The 20553-nt window shown below is 41.5% G+C and overlaps 1 protein-coding gene across 1 annotated transcript in view; it reads right to left on the minus strand.

Annotated features, from left to right (window-relative positions):
- dab1a (DAB adaptor protein 1a) overlaps positions 1 to 20179 on the minus strand; it is a 350415-nt gene extending 330236 nt beyond the window's left edge. The window contains exon 1 of the mRNA XM_063063449.1: positions 19952 to 20179. The gene's annotated coding sequence lies outside the window, so the exon portion shown is untranslated. The remainder of the gene's footprint in view (positions 1 to 19951) is intronic.
- Positions 20180 to 20553: the final 374 nt, after the last annotated feature.

Raw genomic sequence — 20553 nt, forward strand, 5'->3', positions numbered from 1 at the left:
TGGCTCCCCAGCTTTACATCACTCAAGACTGATAGAGGTAGTACATTTGAATTGGGCTGCTAACCATGAATGAAAGATGAGTGCAAGGAAAAATGCTGATTTGGATCTGAGGATCTACAGTATATTATTTTATATCACCTAAATGTATCTTTAAATAATTTTTTTTCCAAAATTTCCTTCCTAAAATTATCTAAATCTTATTGAATAGTTTTAAAATGTTTCTAATCATTTAAATGCAATTCAAAAGCTTCTTACAATAGCAAACATCAATAGATCATCTGTATTGGGGCAGGGTCTCAGAATATTCCAGCTAAATCTTACAACTGGTTTTGGGCTGCACCACCTGACAGAACGGCCCCTGTCACCAGGATCTACGGGCTGTCATTAAGTGTGACCATGAGAGTAGCACTGGGGCAAATGTTAGTGGATTGAGTTCAACTCATTCACATCGGCATGTTAATTCAATACTTTTTATTTGTATTTTTCATTCTAACTAGCTAATATATATTTTATTATCTGATGGACTATTTATTCAAGAAGGCTATGAAAATCTATTACTTTTTCTGACAAGTTAATAGTACTTGTCCCTGCTTCAATCCACCTTGAGTTGGATGGAAGCAGAGAGCTATTTTCAGCTTAGGTATGAGTGGAAGACTGACATTGATGGTATCAACCTTCCATTATGCTCTTCATTTCTATTGCTGATAATGATAGGTGGTGCACTGTAACCACCAATGTTCTGCCCTGCTGAAACGAAAAGTGAATTTCATTATACAATATCCATGACTTCTGATTTGTGGACAAAATCCCTATTTACCAACCATTTCTCCCCATTTCAGCAACAGTTAATGCAACAAAATTATGGATAAGTACAGAAAAACACTTCCATTTCACGAGCTCTGAGGCATAAAGGGGTGGGGTTCTCTCAAGCCTTGTTCAGATAACATCTGGAGCTCAGTACTGCTCCTTAAGGGAGAGTATACTGAACTTGGTATGGCAGTAGCACAGAATACTCAGAATGATAGCATGTTAAGTTATGAGAAAAGATATCAGGACTTATAGTCTCTCAAGTTTAGAAACTAAGTTGTTTATGATGTGGGCAAAGGATTCGATGGAAACTCTCATCAGGTCAGGTAGTATTTGTGCAAAGACAGTTTCCGGTCAATGGCATATTTTTCAGAACAGATCTGACAATTTCTTAATTCTATTTCTTTTTTCCTGACATGACAGAATGCTGCCTGACATTCTAAGTGTTTCCAGCATTTTAGTTTTTATTTCAAGATTCTGATATCTGTAGATTTTTTTTAATTTTCAAAGGAGTAGCAACAAGTCATGCGATAAGGCAGTAGCCAGCTAGAGCAAGTTTAGTAATTCAGAATAGCTAGGGGCATAGCAAAGGCTGACCCATAATTAGGAGGTATAGTGAAGAAGGTTATTGAAGATTACAGGGTCACCTTGATCAGTTAGGGAAGTGGGCCAAGGAGTGACAAATGGATTTCAATACAGATAAGTATGAGGTGATATATTTTGTAAAGTCAGACTAGTGTAGGACTTATACTATGAACGGGAAGGGACTAGGGAGTGTAACGGAACAGAGAGGTCGAGGAGCAAAATTACATACTGTAGTTTGTTGAAAATGATGCTACAGTTGACAGGATGGTGAAAAAGGCATTTAGCATGCTGGCTTCATCTGCCAGGACAATGAGTATAGGACTGGGGACATTATAGTGCAAATGTGTAAGTCATTGGTGAACATACGTTTGGAGTACTAAGTACAGTTTTGGTCACTATGTTATAGGAGAGACATTGTAAATAGTGAAGAAAATTTATGTTGCTAGAACCAGAGACCTTGAGTCATGGGAAGGGGTTGGCCAGGGTAGGTCTTTATTTCTTGAAATGTAGGAGAATGATCAACGATTTTATAGAAACGTATAAAATTATGAGAGGCATAGATAAATTAACAGTCTTTTCCCGAGGATAGGGGAGTCAAAAACCAGACTCATAGCATAGATTTAAGGTGAATAGAGAAAGACTTAAAAGGGACCTAAGGCACAACTTTTTACACAGAGTGCGGTGAGTATATGGTAGTGGTTGAGGCAGATACAGTAGTATCATTTAAGATAGGTTACATGGACGGGAGAAGGCTGGAGGGATGTGGGCTGAATGTGGGAGATTGGTGCGAGTGGATGGGCACATCTGGGCTCATTGGCTAAAGGCCCTGGATTATGCTGGTTTGCTCTATGATTGTGATATGATAGGTTGGTACAAATGATACAAATTATGATACAAATGGAGACATTATGATAGGCAAGAACAAACTGAGGGCTATGAAGTTCAAGCAAGACAATTAACAAACAAAGTAATTAAACACTTCATATGAAGATGAGTGCAAAATCTGTGGAGGCTGCTTGACTGAAAACTGTGACTCACAGATCTCTGTAAGGTAATGGAAGCAGAGGTATTATTGGTTGTGGAATCAAGGCAGAGAAGTGGAGTTAAGAAACAGACCAGTCATGATCTACTTAAATGCTTTTATGTAAGAATAGTTCATAGGTTCACCTTCAGATTAACACAACAATTGTGTAAAAACCAGAAGTATTGATATCATGATTATGCGAAATAGAGGATAACTAATGGTGCATTTGGAGAAAGTGTACTAATATAGATGTACAGTCACAGCAGAAAGCCTCCACTAAAATATAAACAGGTTCATTTGTAAACAGTAATCTATGTGATTGCTATAACAACAAGGCCATTTGAGTGTTGTTGGAGAACCTAATGGAAGCAGTACATTAATGCTAGTGTCAACAAAAGGATAAAGATTCAGGATATAGTTGATTTGTGAAGCTCAAGTTGCTTTTCATGGAATTTCTTGTTCCTATGAATAGTACAAAGAGACAGACTGTCTGAAAATCATACGAAAGAAATGGCTGAAGAGCCACCTCAATGGTATAACAAAAGTTAGAAGACAAGAACATGGAAGATTATGGGCAAGAGACCAAAATGTCATTACAAACAGAAAGACAGTAGGAAATAACAGATAGGATGAGCCAGCCTCATGTTATGCAAGAACTAGACAGTCTTATAGTAAATGATGGGAAATTACTCAATGTAATAGTAGACTGCTAGCCTGAGGCATATATCTGATATGCTCACTTACTCTGAATAATCAAACATAAACTGTCAGAATCATCAAGATACCTGTGGCTAAAACATAATAAATCCATCCCAAGCTCAAATTTATTCTGATTCACAACTAGTAAAGTGAGACTCATTAAACTTAGTTAGAACCAGTGTCAACAACAAAAGACCAAAGTAAGATACTTGCACCATTAGGATAAGATTCAGCGTTGTTACGTTTGTAGTAAAACCTCAATGATTATGAATTTCCTACACTTTGTGAAAAGGCTGAAGAATCTGTATGATGTCAACACATTAGCTGGAAGTTCAAAGTAAACTTATTATCAATGAGGGGTGTATGGGGTGTCTAGGGAGGGGTAGCACCTCTGGTGGGGGGGGGCCTGCTGTGCCCTTTTCAGGGCAACTCGTCCACCTTTGGTCCCCACCTGGCGCTCAGCTCTCACCTGTGGCTCCAAGTAGCTGTAACACGCGTAGCAGCCACACCCCAGTAAACCGTCTCCGCAGACAGGCCAAACCAGGTGAGGGTAGCCGACGGTCTTTGACCCTCGGTGAGGTAGGGGATCTGTCTGTCCCAGCGTGTGAAGTCTGGACCTGGCAGATTGAGCGGAGGAGACCGATTAATGGTCCAACGGTCAAGAAGGCAGGCCCAGCAGGCGTTGTGGAGCGCTGAGAGCATGACAAGGCACTTAGACGTCCTGGTCATCCACTGCAGCAGGAGAGGTCTCCAGCCCTAACGGTTGTCCGTGCCACTGGATCAAGGTCTCTTCTGCCGAGAGAGTGGGATTACCCCTGTGCACCGGCTGTTCCACTTAAAACTTCATCACGCACAGGTTTGTGTCTTCTTCGAATCCGAAGGACTACCATTACATATATGACAACATATACAATCTTGCAGGCATTCACTGGGAAACAAAGAAATGTAATAGAATCAATGAACTACGTAAAAAAAAATGCTGACAAACAACCAATTTTTAGAAGAAGAAAAATTGTGCAAATGAAAATAAATACATCAATACATAAATAAATAATAACACAGAACATGAGCTGTAGAGTCGTTGACACAACACATCAATGCATTAGCAAATATAAAGGCCTCACAATGGACAGCTACTGCAAATTATTTGATTAATTAATTTAAAGATGAGATATTGATCAATTCTGGTTGAAAACAGCTTGCATCAACATAGCCTATTAATATAAAATATACAAAACTGCATCGCAAAAGCATAACCAGACAAGAGGCAAAACACCGAGTAGCAGACTTTAAAGAGCTTCTTAAGGAGAAAGAGGTGGCAGAGCGTTTCTAGAGGACAAGCTAGAACTTAAGTGACAAGACTGGTCAGCTGAAGGAACAGAGGGGATAGTACTATATGAATACAAGAACCATAGAGGCGCGTGAGACTCCAGGAGTGATGGAGCTAATATGTAGGCCAATGCTGAGAGCTAACTACAAGGATCAGATTGTTAAGATCAAGCACTGCGGAACCTGGATTCGAGTGAATCTGGTTCAAATAAAACAGTGGCCAGGGAAATTAGAAACTGCTGATTTTGGGGCCATTGCATTAACTGTGTAAGCAAACATCTTTCTGGCTGTGGTGGGAGGATGCATGGCTTTAGACGGGAAGACGACGAAGCAGACGAGCTGAGCAGGAGCAGGAGCGGAGGGAATGAAACCATTGGGTTAGAAGCACATAGGTTTTTCGCTGGAGCCCCATCTCAGGCCCAGGCAGAGTATCAAGACTACAAGCAACCTACAGTACGTCACCCTCAGACTGAACCCAGGGAAGGTAATCACTGGAGAATTGCTCAGAGAAGGAACAATCAGAATAGACATAGTCGTTTCCAAATTTATGATTTATGAAGTTAATTGTTTTTCCTAATCTTTTCTCTCATTTTGTGCTGATCTCCATTCTCATGGCATGAATATATGGATGAAACTGAAAGTATATAAAATATGATGGGCATAGTAGGATAGAGAGTCTTTTTCCCAGGGTGGTAGTGTCAAGTATCAGCGGACATAGTTTTAAGGTGAAATTTAAAGGATATTTACAAGGTAATTTACTTGAGGCATTGAATGGTAGGTGCCTGGGTGCATTGCCAGGCAAAATGGTGGCAGCAGATACAAAAGCAGTGTTGGTCAGACACATGAACAGATAGGGAGTAGAAGTATATAGACCAAGTACATGCATAGAACATAGAAAACCTACAGCACAATATAGTCCCTTCGGCCCACAAAGTTGTACCGAACATGTCCCTACCTTAGAAATTACTAGGCTTGCCTATAGCCCTCTATTTTTCTAAGCTCCATGTACCTATCCAAAAGACTCTTAAAAGACCCTATCGTATCCACCTCCACTACCGTTGCTGTCAGCCCATTCCACGCACTCACCACTCTCAGAGTAAAAAACTTACCCCTGACATCTCCTCTGTACCAACTCCCCAGCACCTTAAACCTGTGTCCTCTTGTGCAACCATTTCAGCCCTGGGAAAAAGCTCTGACCATTGTCATGTGTGACACCCAGCAGAGCTACCGGACGGATGATGCTAATGAGAGAGATAAGAAAGACAATGGAGAAACATTCAAAATGCTAATAAGAGAGAAGAGAGGGATTAACGGGAAAGAAACACAATTAAGATAGTGACAGACTGGTTGCTTTGAACCTGAACTGTTTGAAGTTTGATAGACAGGTAATACCCCAGCAGGGGGATAAAAGGAGCAGGATTGCTAAGGCACGCGACACACCACGAGACCCTGGAAAGAGTAGTGTGCTCCCACAAGTGGTGGGAGTTGGTGGAGGTCTGGTTCACGGGAACCGACCAGAGGCTCACAGGGTGCAAAAGTATGATCGGTGGGAACCTGGGGTGTGTGTCCGCCCTTGCCAGGGTGCCGGGTTCACCGTGGAAGAACGATCATATCCAGAACGGAGGGGTCACAGTCGGTGACCACAGCGGGATTAGAAGACATCAAAAGGTCTGCCCGAAACCAACTGCGAAGACATCAAAAGGTCTGCCTGAAACCAATTGCATCTCTCTCTCTCGCCCCAACAGTACGACAACAGCGATTACTGCGAACTGCACTAAACTGAACTGAACTCTGCTTCACTTAAGACTGATCATTTTATCCCTAGACTGTGGTAGAGCTTGGTTGATTCCTATTACCCTAGTTCTGTGTATATGTGTGTATTATCATTGCTAACCTGTTACATTTATATCCTTACGATTAGTGTACTGTATTACTTATTTCTTTAATAAAACGTTATTGGTTCCTAGTAATCCAGGTTCCAACGAGCGTTCCATTTCTGCTGGTTTGGCAACCCAGTTACGGGGTACGTAACACTATCCACACGATCAATGCCTCTCATCATCTTATACACCTCTATCAGGTCACCTCTCATCTTCCGTCGCTCCAAGGAGAAAAGGCTGAGTTCACTCAACCTATTTTCATAAGGCAAGCTCCCCAATCCAGGCAACATCCTCGTAAATGCAGGTGGCATTAGATTAATTTGACATGGTTAGCAGAGACATCATTGGCCTGTTCCTGTGTTGTTCTGTTCTTTGTTCAGTATTGGGATCTTTGTTCTATTGCGGGTGTAGATAAACATTTTACCTCATCTTTATTTCACATCTACCGAAAACCAGATAACATCCTGAAATTTGTGACTCATCAATGTCTCTATCTCCTGATATGCCTGTCTACATAAATACATGGAAATCACAAAGTTGTCATCAGAAATATTCCAATTTTCCATAAAGTGCAGTGCTGTTGTTTTTGCAGGTCAAATCTATAGTGATCATTGATTTATCATGAACTAATCAGCTATTATTCTTGCTGCATAAACTTATCATAACAAATCAAGAGTAAATGAGACTTTAGCAGAATAATCAGGTGCTGAGAAATGAATTTTATAGGTATGCAATCTTATTTTCACTAAAGGAAAAGATAAATTTTATGAAAATCTGGATTTTGCTCTTTCAGTCTCTCCTTTTCCCTCAGCTGATATTGTAATAAAGTCAGACTTTCCTTTCTGAACAGTGATTTTAAAGGTGGTTTACATTTCCTCCTTCATTTCCTCTCTTGCCTTCTATGTAAATGGTTCAGTGGCTAGATTATCAGTCTGCCTTCGACCTGCTTAGCTGCCTGCCGTTGGAGGTTATAGATACATAGAATGTGCTGAAGACAAAGTAGAGCAGATGAATTCCGTGCTGTATAAGCTGCTTCAACTTGGCCCAGTGGCACAATTGAAGGATAAGTGTGAGTCTTTGGATCACCACTAATGTAGGATCTGTGCCATCAACACAGCCCACTGGAAGGTATAAGGTGGGCAGATCACTACTGTTCACGGTAAAAATAGTTCAGCAGGAACAGAAAGAACAATTTCCTCTGGTCAACTTGTGTCAGCAATATATAATTAAAATGAGGGATTAAAATATTCCTACTATATCTAGAATATCTCTAACAAAAAAAAATCATAATCATGTAATTGTATCTTTTATGCAAATATCATTTGCAGAAGGCAGGAAATCATTTGCTTAACTTTTTATTGCTTTATGATGGCATGGTTATTTTACTAATTTTTAACTGAAGAAAGGTTATGCTCTTCTGAACTTTGGTCTCCTACTATCAACCATCTAAATGTAATCTGTGTTCAAATATTCCATTCCATATGCAGTTCCTCCTCTCAGCAGTCTTTTTGAATTGAAATTAAGACCTGATGTAATTGCTTCTGGTGGGGTTGGAATGAGAAAAGAGGAAACAGGAAATAATTCTACTTGACCTGAACCACTCACCACACACACTCTTCCACTCTAAAGTATTCTTCTGCAAATTGATAAAAAAATTTTCACATACTTGACTGGGACACCATTTAACTTTGTGAAAAAGTACAGGAAAACGTTTGTGACCCACCAAGTCCCACATGGTATATTATGTAATTTATTCTACATGTTGTTATTTTCAATTACTGGTCTGTTAATCATTAAAATTCGAGTCCCTTTTGTTGATAAAAGATGGCATGGTCATGAGATCTGCACCAAAATTATGTATTCTGCAGGCAATGCTTTCAGAAAATTTGTTTTAAATGTAAGGAATTCAGCATGGAAAACGGGATGTCCAGGTCAATGGCTTGATATCACTAGACCCCTCCCACAACTCACCTTATCAGATAAATCCTTCTATTCCTTTTCTCCCTTGCACATTTAGCATTTTCCTAAACAACTCTATATAATTTGTCTACAAGATTGCAAGTTTCATTAGTGAGAAACCATTTTCCCTCAGTGCTCTTTTTCCTGAGTTGATCTGGAGGATGAGCAGAAGGTAGGGAAACTGCATTTAGTAGGTGTGGATAACATGATGCTCAACGATTGTAGAGTGAAATGACAATCTTAGTAGGTGGAAGCAGCATTTCATCTGACTGGGCTTTATCATTCAGATCAGCAATATGGAATGATTAGGTGAGCCATCTCAACAAAAGGAAATGGAAATTTTTTTCTCTCGTTCTCTCTGGTATGTCAAATTATTAGATGAATGTGTAGTTTTTGGGGTACTGCAAGTCTGTGTCTTTATTGATGCTTTGCTGCATGCTTGAGTGTTTGATGGAAAGTGCTGATGTTTTTTTGCTGGTGGAGGTGGGGGGGGGTCATTACCTTGTTCCTGCTTGTGCCTGGGAGGGGGAGTTGGGGGTGAGGGCTTTGGGGTTCTAATGTTTTAACTGTCATACATTCTTTGGGACACTCCTCTGATTTTGTGGATATCTGCAAAGAAAAAGAATTTCTGAATGTATATTGTAGACAGTTCCCTGACATTAAATGCACCTATTGAAACCTATTAGTACACAAGCCAGGATACACCAAGTATTGTGTAGCTACCCAAATAACTTTTCACTGTTCCTTTGGGCCCTTTCATCAGTAACCTGATCAGTGATCTACCTACCACACCCTTCTGCTTCATGGTGAATGACAAAGCATGCCGCCTTAGTATCCACTGAATTCATCAGTCAATATACTTTCCATTTTGAATTTGCCTATGTGGTGCCCAGTATTTAAGTGCACTGCACACATTGCTGGAAACATTCAGTGAGTAAAAGCCCTTCCTCTTGATATATATCACAGAGTTTTAAATTGTGCCCGGCAGCACTATGTGAGAATGGCTAGTTGACCAGCAAGCCAGCCATAGTAAATGTCTCTATGTCTCTGCTCCACATGGAACAATCCATGGTTTATAAGTTTAGGTGGACACCAGAAAGTGTTATTCATCATCTTTCAGCTCCCCAGCATTAAATCATCTTGGCTGGCATATGATCTATAGCCTCGGGGAACCAAGGTCTTGTCAAAGTCACCCTTCCACAGGTCTGTGTGATTGATTGAAATCTGCAAACTAGTTGTAAAATCTCACAGTTTTCTCCTGTGTTGTTTTCTGAAGCCAGATTCTTCACAGAAATTTCTGTACACCCTTTTGGTCAGACATGGGGAAGGGATACCCTCATGATTTTGCAACCATACTGCTTTATTATAATACAAAAGACCAAAGTAACCAAATCTATAGTTCTCTGTAAGTGGTAGCACAGGTAGAAAGCAGGATAGACAAAGGAGAGTCTGTGGATGATGTGTACCTGAATTTTCAAAAGGCCTTTGACAAATTGCCTCACATCAGGCTGCTTAGCAGGATAAGAGCCCATGGTATTACAGGAAAGATTCTAGCATGGACAAATTCCCCCGGGATTAATAAAGTATGACTATGACTATGACTATGAAAGCAATGGCTGATTGGGAGGAAGAAAAGTGTGGGAGTATAGGGAGCCTTTTCTGATTGACTGCCAGTGACTAGTGGTGTTCCAAAGGGGTCAGTGTTGGGACCGTTACATTTTACTTTGTATGTTAATGATTTGGGTGACAGAATTGATGGCCTTGTGGCCAAATTTACAGACAATGCAAAGATAGCTTGGAGGGGGAGATAGTGCTGAGGAAGCAGGAAGGCTGCAGAAGGATTTATACAGATTAGGAGAATGGACAAAGAAGTGTCCAATGGAATACAGTTTCAGGAAGTCTATGGTTATGCACTTTGGTAGAAGAAATAAAACTGTAGACTATTTTCTAAATGAGAAGAAAATTCAAAAATGTGAGGTGCAAAGGGACTTGGGAGTCTTTGTGCAAGATTCCCTAAATGTTAACTTGCAGGTTGAGTCAGTGGTAAAGAAAACACATGCGATGTTAGCATTCATTTCGAGAGGACTAAAATATAAAAACAAGGATGTAATGTTGAGGCTTTATAAAACATTGGTAAGGTTTCACTTGGAGTATTGTGAGCAGTCTGGGCACCTTAACAAAGAAAGGATATGCTGACATTGGAGAGAGTTCAAAGGAGGTTCATGAAAATGATTCTGGGTATGAAATGCTTATCGCATGCAGAGAGAGCATTTGACCACTCTGGGCCTGTACTCACTGGAATTTAGAATATTGGGAAGCAGTCATTGAAACCTATCAAATGCTGATATAGCGGATGTAGCCTAGATATAGTGGATGTTACAAGCATGTTTCCAATAGTGGTGGGGTCTAGGACCAGAGAACACAACCTCCAGAATAGAGGGATGTCCATTTATAATGATGGTGAGGAAGTTCTTCAGCCAGAGGCTGGTGAATCTGTGGAATTTGTTGCCACAGGCAGCTGTGGAGGTGGGGTTATTGAGTGTATGTAAAGCAGAGGTTGATAGATTGAAGATAAGTCAGGTTATGGGGAGAAAGCTGGAGAATGGGGTTGAGCGAGAAATAGATCAGCCATGATCAAATGGTGGAGCAGACTCGATGGCCAAATAGCTTAATTCTGCTCCAATGTCTTATGGTCTTTAAAGCCATGATGAAGGTGGCACATGGCATGCTTACCTTCATAGGTTAGGGCCTAGAATATACCGGTTAGGCTATACTTGGGACATTGTGTGCATTTCTGGTCACCACACTATGGGAAGGATGTGGTTGTGTTGGAGAAAGTGCAGGGGGGATTCACTAGTACATTGTCTAAATTGGAGGGATATAGTTCTGAGGAGGGACTGGATAGGCTGAGCTATCTCCTGGAGCAAAAGGGCCTGACGGATGACCCAACAGAAGAACGTAAGATTATGAGAATCACAGATAGAGTAGATAATAAAAATCTTTTTCCCATGGTTCATTTGTGTGTTCATCCATCCTGCAATGATGAGAAACACTCTAACTATCCGCTGAACTAGTCTGTGGGTACGCAGGCGGCTGGACAGGCCAATCCACACTTGAAAATTCTTTGGCGGTGTGGACAAAAGATGGCAGCCGCGTTGGGCTGCGGGTCACTGGCTTGGGCTTTCCTGGCCAGCCTATGTCTCTCTGCTGCAATTGTCCCTTCTGCCTCATGCGTGACTGCATCGAGCTGGTGGGCAGAGTGCCACTCAACCCAATCCTGGGTGACATGTTCCCATGTGTCTGGGTTGATGCCAAAGGCTTTTAGTAAAGTTTTCAGAGTGTCTTTACAACATTTCCTTTGGCTTCTGTGGGAATGCTTTCGTTTACATAGTGCACCATAAAACAGTCTCTTAGACAGCTGATGGTCTGGCCTGAGCTACATGACCTGCCCAGTGTAACTGGAACTGCATCAGGAAAGTGTAGATACAGGACAGGCCCACCTTAGTAAGTATCTCAGTGTCAGGAATTCTATTTTGCCACTTAATGCTGAGGAGCTTTGCGAGGCCGACTGTATGGAAATGGTTCAATTTCTTGGCATGCTGTTGGTACACTGTCCATATTTCACAGGCCTAAAGCAGAGTGGGAAGAACTATGACTCTATAAACATTCTGCTTCGTCTGTAGACTTATACCTCTTCTGTTCAGGACGACGGTATGAAGTCTACCTAAGGGTACACTTCCTTTGCCAATCCTAGTGTTTACTTCATCGTCAATGGCAATGTTCTGGGACTGTGTGATGCTAAGATACGTGAACCTATTCACTGGGTTGAGCCTTTGGCTATTGATTATGATGTTTGGCTCAATGTATCATTTCCCCGGTGCATTACTTCAGTCTTCTTGGTGTTGATGGTAAGCCCAAAATTGGTACATGCATCAGAAAACATGTCAACGCTGCACTGCATATCATCTTCTGAGTCAGCATTAAGGGCACAGTCATCAGCAAACAGGAGCTTTTCTGTTAGTACTGCACCTCCTTCCCCATGGGCCTCAGCTGGTATTGCATCTGATCCAGGAGCTTTGCTGCTAGAGAGCAGATGTATTGCTGCCTGTGTCTCTGCTAAGGTCAGTGGGACATCCAGTGCTTCCTTGACAGGTACTTGGGGCAGGTGATTAGTGGCTTTGTCATTTATAGTCGAAGGATGATTCAGAACACTTTTAAAGTACTCAGCCCACCTATGAAGAGTTTTCTCTTTTTCCATGATCAGTGTGTTCCCACGAGCACTAAGGAGAGGGGAAGATCCTGATGATGTGGGGCCATAGACTTCTTTTAGTGCAGTGTAGAAGTTCTTTAAATCATACTTATCTGCGTACATCTGGATCTCATCAGCTTTATTGCTCAACCAGGAATCCTGCATCAAGCACAGTTTGTGTTGAACAGTCTTTGATCTACTATTGAAGGCATCCTTCTTTGAGATGGACTTAGGGTCACTGAGGAAAGCATTGTAGAGTCGATGTTTCTCATCCAGCAGTTGTTCGATGTTGACACAGTTTTCATCAAACCAGTCCTTGTGCTTTCTGGTTGCAGGCCCCACAAACTCCGTAGCAGTGTTGTAGATCAGTTCTCAAAGGGTTGACCAAGCAGCTTCCACATTCTGATTGTCCGGAGGGCAGGATTTTAAGTGGTCTTCCAGAGGGTCAACAAAAGACTGCTTTATGTTGCTGCTTACCAGCTTGGAGACATTCTGCTGTCTTGGGGCTTTCTTTCCATGAGGGCGTCTCTTAGGCTGGATATGGATGTTCAGATTAGAAATGATGAGTCAATGGTCTATGCAGCATTCAGCACTGCACACAGATTTTGTCACCTTTACATCTTGCCCGTCTCTCTTCCTGACAATGATGTAGACAATTAGGTGCCAGTACTTAGAGCGGGGATGCATCCACGAAGTTCTGTTACAGGTGGGAAAGCAGAGACTGTGCTGGTGATTAACAATTCATGTTCAGCTCATGTCTGAAGTAGTAGAAGACTGTTGTACTTGCAGCGGCCAACACCATCATTCCCAATGACCCCACCTCTGGAATTGATGTTAGAAGCTACTCTTGGGTTGAGATCACCAAGGATGATAAGTTCGAAGATGGGAGAATTTGTAGATGCTGGAAATCCAAGCAAACACACACAAAATGCTTGAGGAACTCAGCAGGCCAGGCAGCATCTATGGAAAAGAGTAAACAGTCAACGTTTCGGGCCAAGATCCTTCATCAGGACTGAAAAATAAATGATGAGGAGTTAGAGCAAGAAGGTGAGGGGAGGGAAGGAAGTAGTACAAGGTGGTAGGTGATAGGGGAAACCAGGAGGGGGGAGGGGTGAAGTAAAGAGCTGGGAAGCTGATTGGTGAAAGAGATAAAGGGCTGGAGAAGGGGGAATCTGATAAGAGAGGATAGAAGACCATGGAAGGAAGAAAAGGAGAAGAGCATCAGAGGGAGGTGGTAAGCAAGTAAGGAGATAATGTGAGAGAGAGAAAAACAGGAATGGGAACGCTGAGGGGTCTCAACCCAAAATGTTGACTGGTTACTCTTTTCCATAGATGCTGCATGGCCTGCTGAGTTCCTCCAGCATTTTGTGAAGAATGATAAGTTTGTCCACTATGGGGACAGTTGCAATAACTGAATGCAGTTCTTCATAGAATTTATCCTTGACATGATTTGGGTTGGTCATGGTTGGGGCATAAACGCTGACGATGGTGACAAGCTTCCTCCCATGCAACAGGGGGAGTTTCATGGTCATACACACTCTTTGGATGTCCAGCAAGCTTGCCCGGTATCTCCATTTTCTCTGCAAATCTAACCACATCAGTCTTGATTTCCTCTTTCACTCAAAAGAATATGTATCCCATGCTCCTTTCACAAATGTGGCCCTCTCCTGCAAGCTGGGTGTCACCAGGGCTGTTATATGGAGGTTATAGTAGGATAACTCTTGCCCTATTAAAGCAGTTCTCCTCTGAGGTTCTGTCAGCATTGACTCTGTCCAACAGTGTATGCACATTCCATGCATTGAGGAATATTCTTTAATTTTCTCCTCGATGTATTTTGACGGCTGTGATAGGGTTCCCACCAGACCAGCTGCAGTAAACTGACAAGGGAAAGAATGGAGCCGGCAATGTTTTGGGCATTTTTTCTAGACTCTTGCTCATACCGGTGAGCAGTGCATTCCTGACGAGGGCTGCTTAGTCACTCAGAATGGAGCAGGCAATGTTTTGGGCATTTTTTCTAGACTCTTGCTCATATCGGTGAGCAGTGCATTCCTGACGAGGGCTGCTTAGTCACTCAGAATGGAGCAGGCAATGTTTTGGGCATTTTTTCTAGACTCTTGCTCATACCGGTGAGCAGTGCATTCCTGACGAGGACTGCTGAGTCACTCAGGTGGTTGCTGAAGACCACTGCTGCCCTATGTCAGTGGATAACGACCCTACGATGGGACAGATGGATGACAAGAGTGACTTGGGCAAAGACTTAGCTTAAAGTGAGGAGGAATTATGGGGCGTTGATCTCGTCTGAGCCTTTCTCTATCAAGATGAGTCAAGATGACTGGCGATGGAGTCAGATACAGTGGGTGAGCATGATGTCCTTAGTGCCTCATCATGCTTTAAGTGTCCCACAGCTAGTTCCTGCATGTTGAGTCAAACTAGTGGTTACCTCTGTGCAGTGCCAGGTCCAAACTTCACTGGGTAAACCCTCACTTGGTTTAGCCCACCCATCGCAGCGGTTAACCAGGGTGTGACCACTGTCACTAGCAAACAGCTGCTTGGTGCCACAGGTGAGAGCTGAGTGCCAAGAGAGGACAAATGGTGGACAAGCTACTCCCAAGGAAGCGTGACATTCCTGTCCCTTCAGAGAAAGTACCCCTCCCTGACCTCCATGGTAGAGATATCGAACACTAGTGGTTGTGAGTTTAAGTTAAGAGGAAGAAATTTTAAAGGGGATCTGAACCATGCTGTAAGACCATACTAACTAATGGCAAAAACAGTTTCAAGATTCAACATTACTTATTGTCATTCTTCTATACAAGAGTGTGAAGACCAAAATGATTGTTACTCCAGATAAGATGCAGAATAAACAATACACAATAAACATAAAGAACACAATAAAAACACAGTAAATATAATAATAAACACAATCCTATAAAATATTATGTAGAAATAACTGATATACACATATGCACAAAAAGTGATGCCAGTTGATGTGTATGCAATGGTGGTGGTGGTTGTGGGGGGGTGGTTAATGGGCGGAGGTATTGATCAGTCTGATGGCTTGGTGGAAGTAACTATTTTGAAGTCTAGTGGTCCTGGTCTGGATACAATTACTATGACACTTTTTAAAGAGTCAAGGTACAGCCTAATGTGGGCAGATGCAATGACAGGAGGTGGGTAAACAGGTCAGCATGGATCTGGTGGGCTGAATGGCCTATTTCTGGGCTGTAAACTCAATGGTCTGTTTACATAAAAAAGACGTTCCAGTGCTCAGACCCGTGGAATGTGTTTTGCTGCAAAAGCCTGACATGAGGATGATAGACCAGCAACATGATTCAGTCCGCCACCTGTCTCAAAAATAAAATGCCAAGAAGAAAGAAAGCAAATCCTTTTATTCAAACTCCAGAAAAATAATAAAATGCTTGGAATTACTGTATTTCTCAGTTCATCAAATCAGGTAAGAGCTCAATTGTACACCCACAAATATGGGAGTAAATTTATGGGAGTCATGGCACTGGAGTGACAAAATCAGGATACATGATAACTGTTTCAGCAGCTCACTGAACTGTGATAAACAGGAAGTTTTAAATCGCAGATAAAATTGCCCACGATATGGTAACTCATTAGAGGGGTGGGTCAGAATCAAATACCTTCACTGTGGTGGAGCAGGGCTGCTCTTCAGGGAATTGAGTTAAGGTTCGTTTTAGCTCCATAGAGACTATTATTCAGCAACTAAACCTCAGGTAATCTAATGTTCCATGATACTGACAATATGACTCAAAATGTAAAATATTTCATTTCCAGCACAAGAATCCCTCATCTTAAGAGAAATAATTCAAAATGAAATGTAATGAAAGAAATGTCAATTCCACTTCACTGCTTACAGTTTGATTCTGCAGCTAGAGGTAAAAGACCAATGTTTTCACATATGACATCGCTCAGATTCTGTGGTGCGTTAACATATTGAGATTCTGGCTCCAGGGGAAGTTTCCCTGCAGACATAAGACCATAAGACATAGGAGAAGAATTAGACTGTTTGGCCCATTGAATCTATTCTGCCATTTTATCTTGGCAGATCGATTTCCCTTTCAACTCCATTCTCCTGCCTTCTCCCCATTCCCTTTCACTCCCTGACTACTCAAGAACCTAACAACCTCTGCCTTAAAAACACCCAATGATCTGGCTTCCACAGCCACATGTGGCAATGAATTCCACAGATTCACCACCCTCTGGCTAAAGAAATTTCTGCTCATCTCTGTTCTAAATGGATGTCCCAAGACTCCCCCACCATAGGAAACATTCTCCACAACCACATTAGCTAGGTCTTTCAACATTCAATAGGTTTCAATGAGATTCCGCCCCCCCCATTCTTCTAAGTTCCAGTGAGTAAAGACCCAGAGCCATCAATCACTCCTTGTATGACACCATCACATATTAAAAACTGTGATGATGAGCGCTGGAAAGTTATGTTGAATTAGTACAATTAGAATGAAAAATAAGGAATTTACCTCCAAACTGAAGTTCCCACATGCTGCTTCCAATCTTTTTGTGCTATTAATTTAACTCTCATTAAAACTCCTTCAAAGCAGCTAGGAGTTATTGCCAAACACAGGGTAAATTGAAATTATTATAAGTTGGTCCAAAAACTATTCAATGCACTTCTGTCTTTCACCAGAATTAATTCATGAATACTCAACACGTGATTTTATTTCCATCTATTCCAGTTAAGTTCAGCGTCACCTCTAAAATGTTGTTCTCCATGGTTGTGCTTGTGCTGGAGAAGTAGCAATGGTTCATATCAGAATTTCTCACTGTTTTTCCTGTCTAATTGCTGTACATAACTGGCAAGAAGAAGTCATTACACCTGTTAAACATCTTTATATGTGTGGAGTAAAGCATGCTGTAACCATGTGCTTGTTTTACTTTGTGCCATTTTGGTGCCTTAAAATTTTTTTCATGCTGAGCCAGTTCTAGATTTCCACTAATTCAAAGGAAGTTAAACAAAAAGCATGCAAATTGTAGAATCAAGGCCCATGGGCACAACCATTGTCAAGAAAATATGGGAGATAACAAAATATACACCATTCCTTCACTTCAAGGAAGCAAGGAGATAGTGGATTTGCAGAAGTTCTATCGCTTCACAGGGAGCGATAATCCATGGAATGGCATTCTGAAAAGGACAGTGAGAAATGATTCCTCTGCACCTTTCAAGAACATATTATTTACATTTCTGGAAAAACACAAAGCTGCAGGAGTAGAAACGTAATCAAAGTGATAGCCAATAGTCAGGGCCTCTTGAGGTTTACGATTGTTTGTGAGGAGTCAGAGGGGAATTGTTGGCAATGTTAACTGTGAGTTATTGTTTATTTTTCTTCTGGCAGATTGTGAGGAGAGAAGGAAGATTGAGACTACTCCAGTAGAACATGGAGAGAGGGGTACATCAAGATAGAGGTGGGATTAATCGACTGTAAATACTTGACAAACTTGTAACACTTGATGTACAAAATAGTTTAGATTTTAAAAAAAAGAGCCACATGCTGCAAGTACTCAGATCAGGCAGTGCCTATGGAATGAGAAAGAGAGAATCAAGGTGAAAGATCATGGACCTTCTGACTTTTCCAGCATTTTCGATTCTGATTTGAGATTTCCAGGCCCAGCAGCACTTTGCTTTGGACCTTAGCTGAGAAATCTGAATCCATTTCCTTTTTATACATGTGTTTAATATAGGCTAGTTCTTGATTTGCCATTGCTCACATTAAATTGGGAGCCATATTAACAGGAAGTCACATGATGTTGGGAATAGAAAATGATGTCTAAGGCATACATAGCATATGTTCTCTATTCTAAATGTCACAAAATTTATCTTTTACCAAAGATGAAGAAGCATTCTAAAAGGACGATCAGGCAACTGTGGTGGACAAGTGAAGTCAAAGACAGCATAAAATGAAAAGAGGGGGCATAAAATACAGCAAAATTTAGTGGAGTTGGAGGACTGAGAAGTTTATAAAAACAAACAGTAGGCCTTTGACAAGGTGCCACACATGAGGCTGCTTAACAAGAAAGAGTCCATGGTATTACAGGAAAGATATTAGCATGGATAGAAGATTGGCTGACTGGGTCTTTTCTAGTTGGTTGCCAGTGACCAGTGCTGTTCCGCAGGGGTCAGTGTTGGGATGGCTTTTCATGTTATATGTAAATGATTTGAATAACGGAATTGATGGCTTTGTAGCCAAGCTTGTGGACAATACAAAGTTAGGTGGAAGGGCATAGAGTGTTGAGGAAGTAGGGAATCTGCAGAAGAACTTTGACAGATTAGGAGTATGGGCAAAGAAGTGGCAGGTGGAATATACAGTAGGGAAGTGTATGGCCATGTACTTTAGTAGAAGGAATAAAGGCATAGATTTTTATAAATAGGGATAAAAAAGATGTCATGCTGAGACTTTATAAGGCATTGGTCAGACTGCATTTGGAGTTTTGCATGCAGCTTTGGGCTTCTTATCTTGAAAAAGGTGTGCTAGTATTGGAGATGGTTCAGATGAGGTTCACAAGAATGATGCTGGGAATAAAAGGGTTAATATGTGAGGACTGTCTGATGGCTCTGGGCCTGTACTCACTGGAGTTCAGAAAAATGGGCGGGGGGGTGGTGGATCTTATGGAAATCTATCGAATACTGAAAGGCCTAGACCGAGAGGATGTGGACAGGATGTTTCCTATAGTGAATGAGTCTACGACCATAGGGCACAGCCTCAGAGTAGAGGGAAGTCCATTTAGAGCAGAGATGAGGAGGATGCAACAGTGTGCTTTTGTTTTAGATTGTTATTGACGTACATATCCAGTTAGAAATGACTACAGAGAATATCTTTCTGCAGCAAACCATACTAATCTACACCTGATGCCAATACTTGTTGCCCAAAATGGGATATGTTCCACTTGCAGAACACCCTTGATAGGCATAAATTTTCCATAAAGATCAGTGACTAGTGACCTTAAATCAACCAAGAAATTAGCACTTGGAGGTTTTCCTGCATTGAAAATAAGGGCAATTTTGCATGAAAATAATGTCCTGTTTTCAAAACCATGTATGGAATTGTTCATTACTTCCGCCTTTCTATGTAAGATTTTTGACTGCCAGGTGACGACAATTACCAGTTTATCCATGTCAGGATTCCAGGAGTGGATTGTTTAAAAGGTACATATTGAACAAGAAATAAGCAGATATACTGCAAATCTTAAAAATCCTGTTGAATACATACAGCTAAAGAATTTGACTGGAGCACTACAGAATGCAGCTGATGTTTACCAGCTCCTAAATCACAGAAATCTCTTTCCCTCTGTGAGCTGCACAGACAAACAGTTTGAACAGTTAACAGGATTACATTAATGCATTTAAACAAATGTCTCAGTTGAAAAAGGACACACACTTACATCACCCATGATGCAACAATGGCAGCAAACAGGCACAATCTAGATTGTATTCTTCATCCACTCACAACAATGTCACACCGTGGAGCTCCTGCAAGAACCATTTCCAAGCTTTTTAAAGAATGAGGCACCCAGCCAATCCATCACACATTGTCTGCTGGTGATAGACTCCCGGACAAGAGCTAGCAAAAACAATGAAAAGCAGGAAGCATGAAAATGAGTGAAGCAATGCTGTCAATAGTCTGATCTGAAGGACTGTGAGACTGTGATTGGAATTCTGAATCAAGGTTCCCACAATACGTCATTTTATGAGAGCTCTCCACGGTATATCAGCTAGGAATGCTTACGGCACTGAGCCTAGCTGCCTTTGCTCTCCAGCCTCAGTTTATTGCTGCGCTGATTAATACACAGCAGTGGCCATAAAATAATCTGTGTTCAAGTAAAGGAATTGCTTCAGTTATAGCATATCACTGGGGGTGCTATCTGTCAGTTAGAATTTAATCATTGCCCATTCTTGGAGGGGTCACAGCAGCAAGCTCTGGTGAGATCGATGAATCTGGCAGTAAAGCATTTCAATCAGCACACACCACCATTTAGTACCAGAG

This window comes from Mobula hypostoma, chromosome 12 (genome assembly GCF_963921235.1).
Source record: "Mobula hypostoma chromosome 12, sMobHyp1.1, whole genome shotgun sequence".
NCBI classification, from domain to species: domain Eukaryota; kingdom Metazoa; phylum Chordata; class Chondrichthyes; order Myliobatiformes; family Myliobatidae; genus Mobula; species Mobula hypostoma.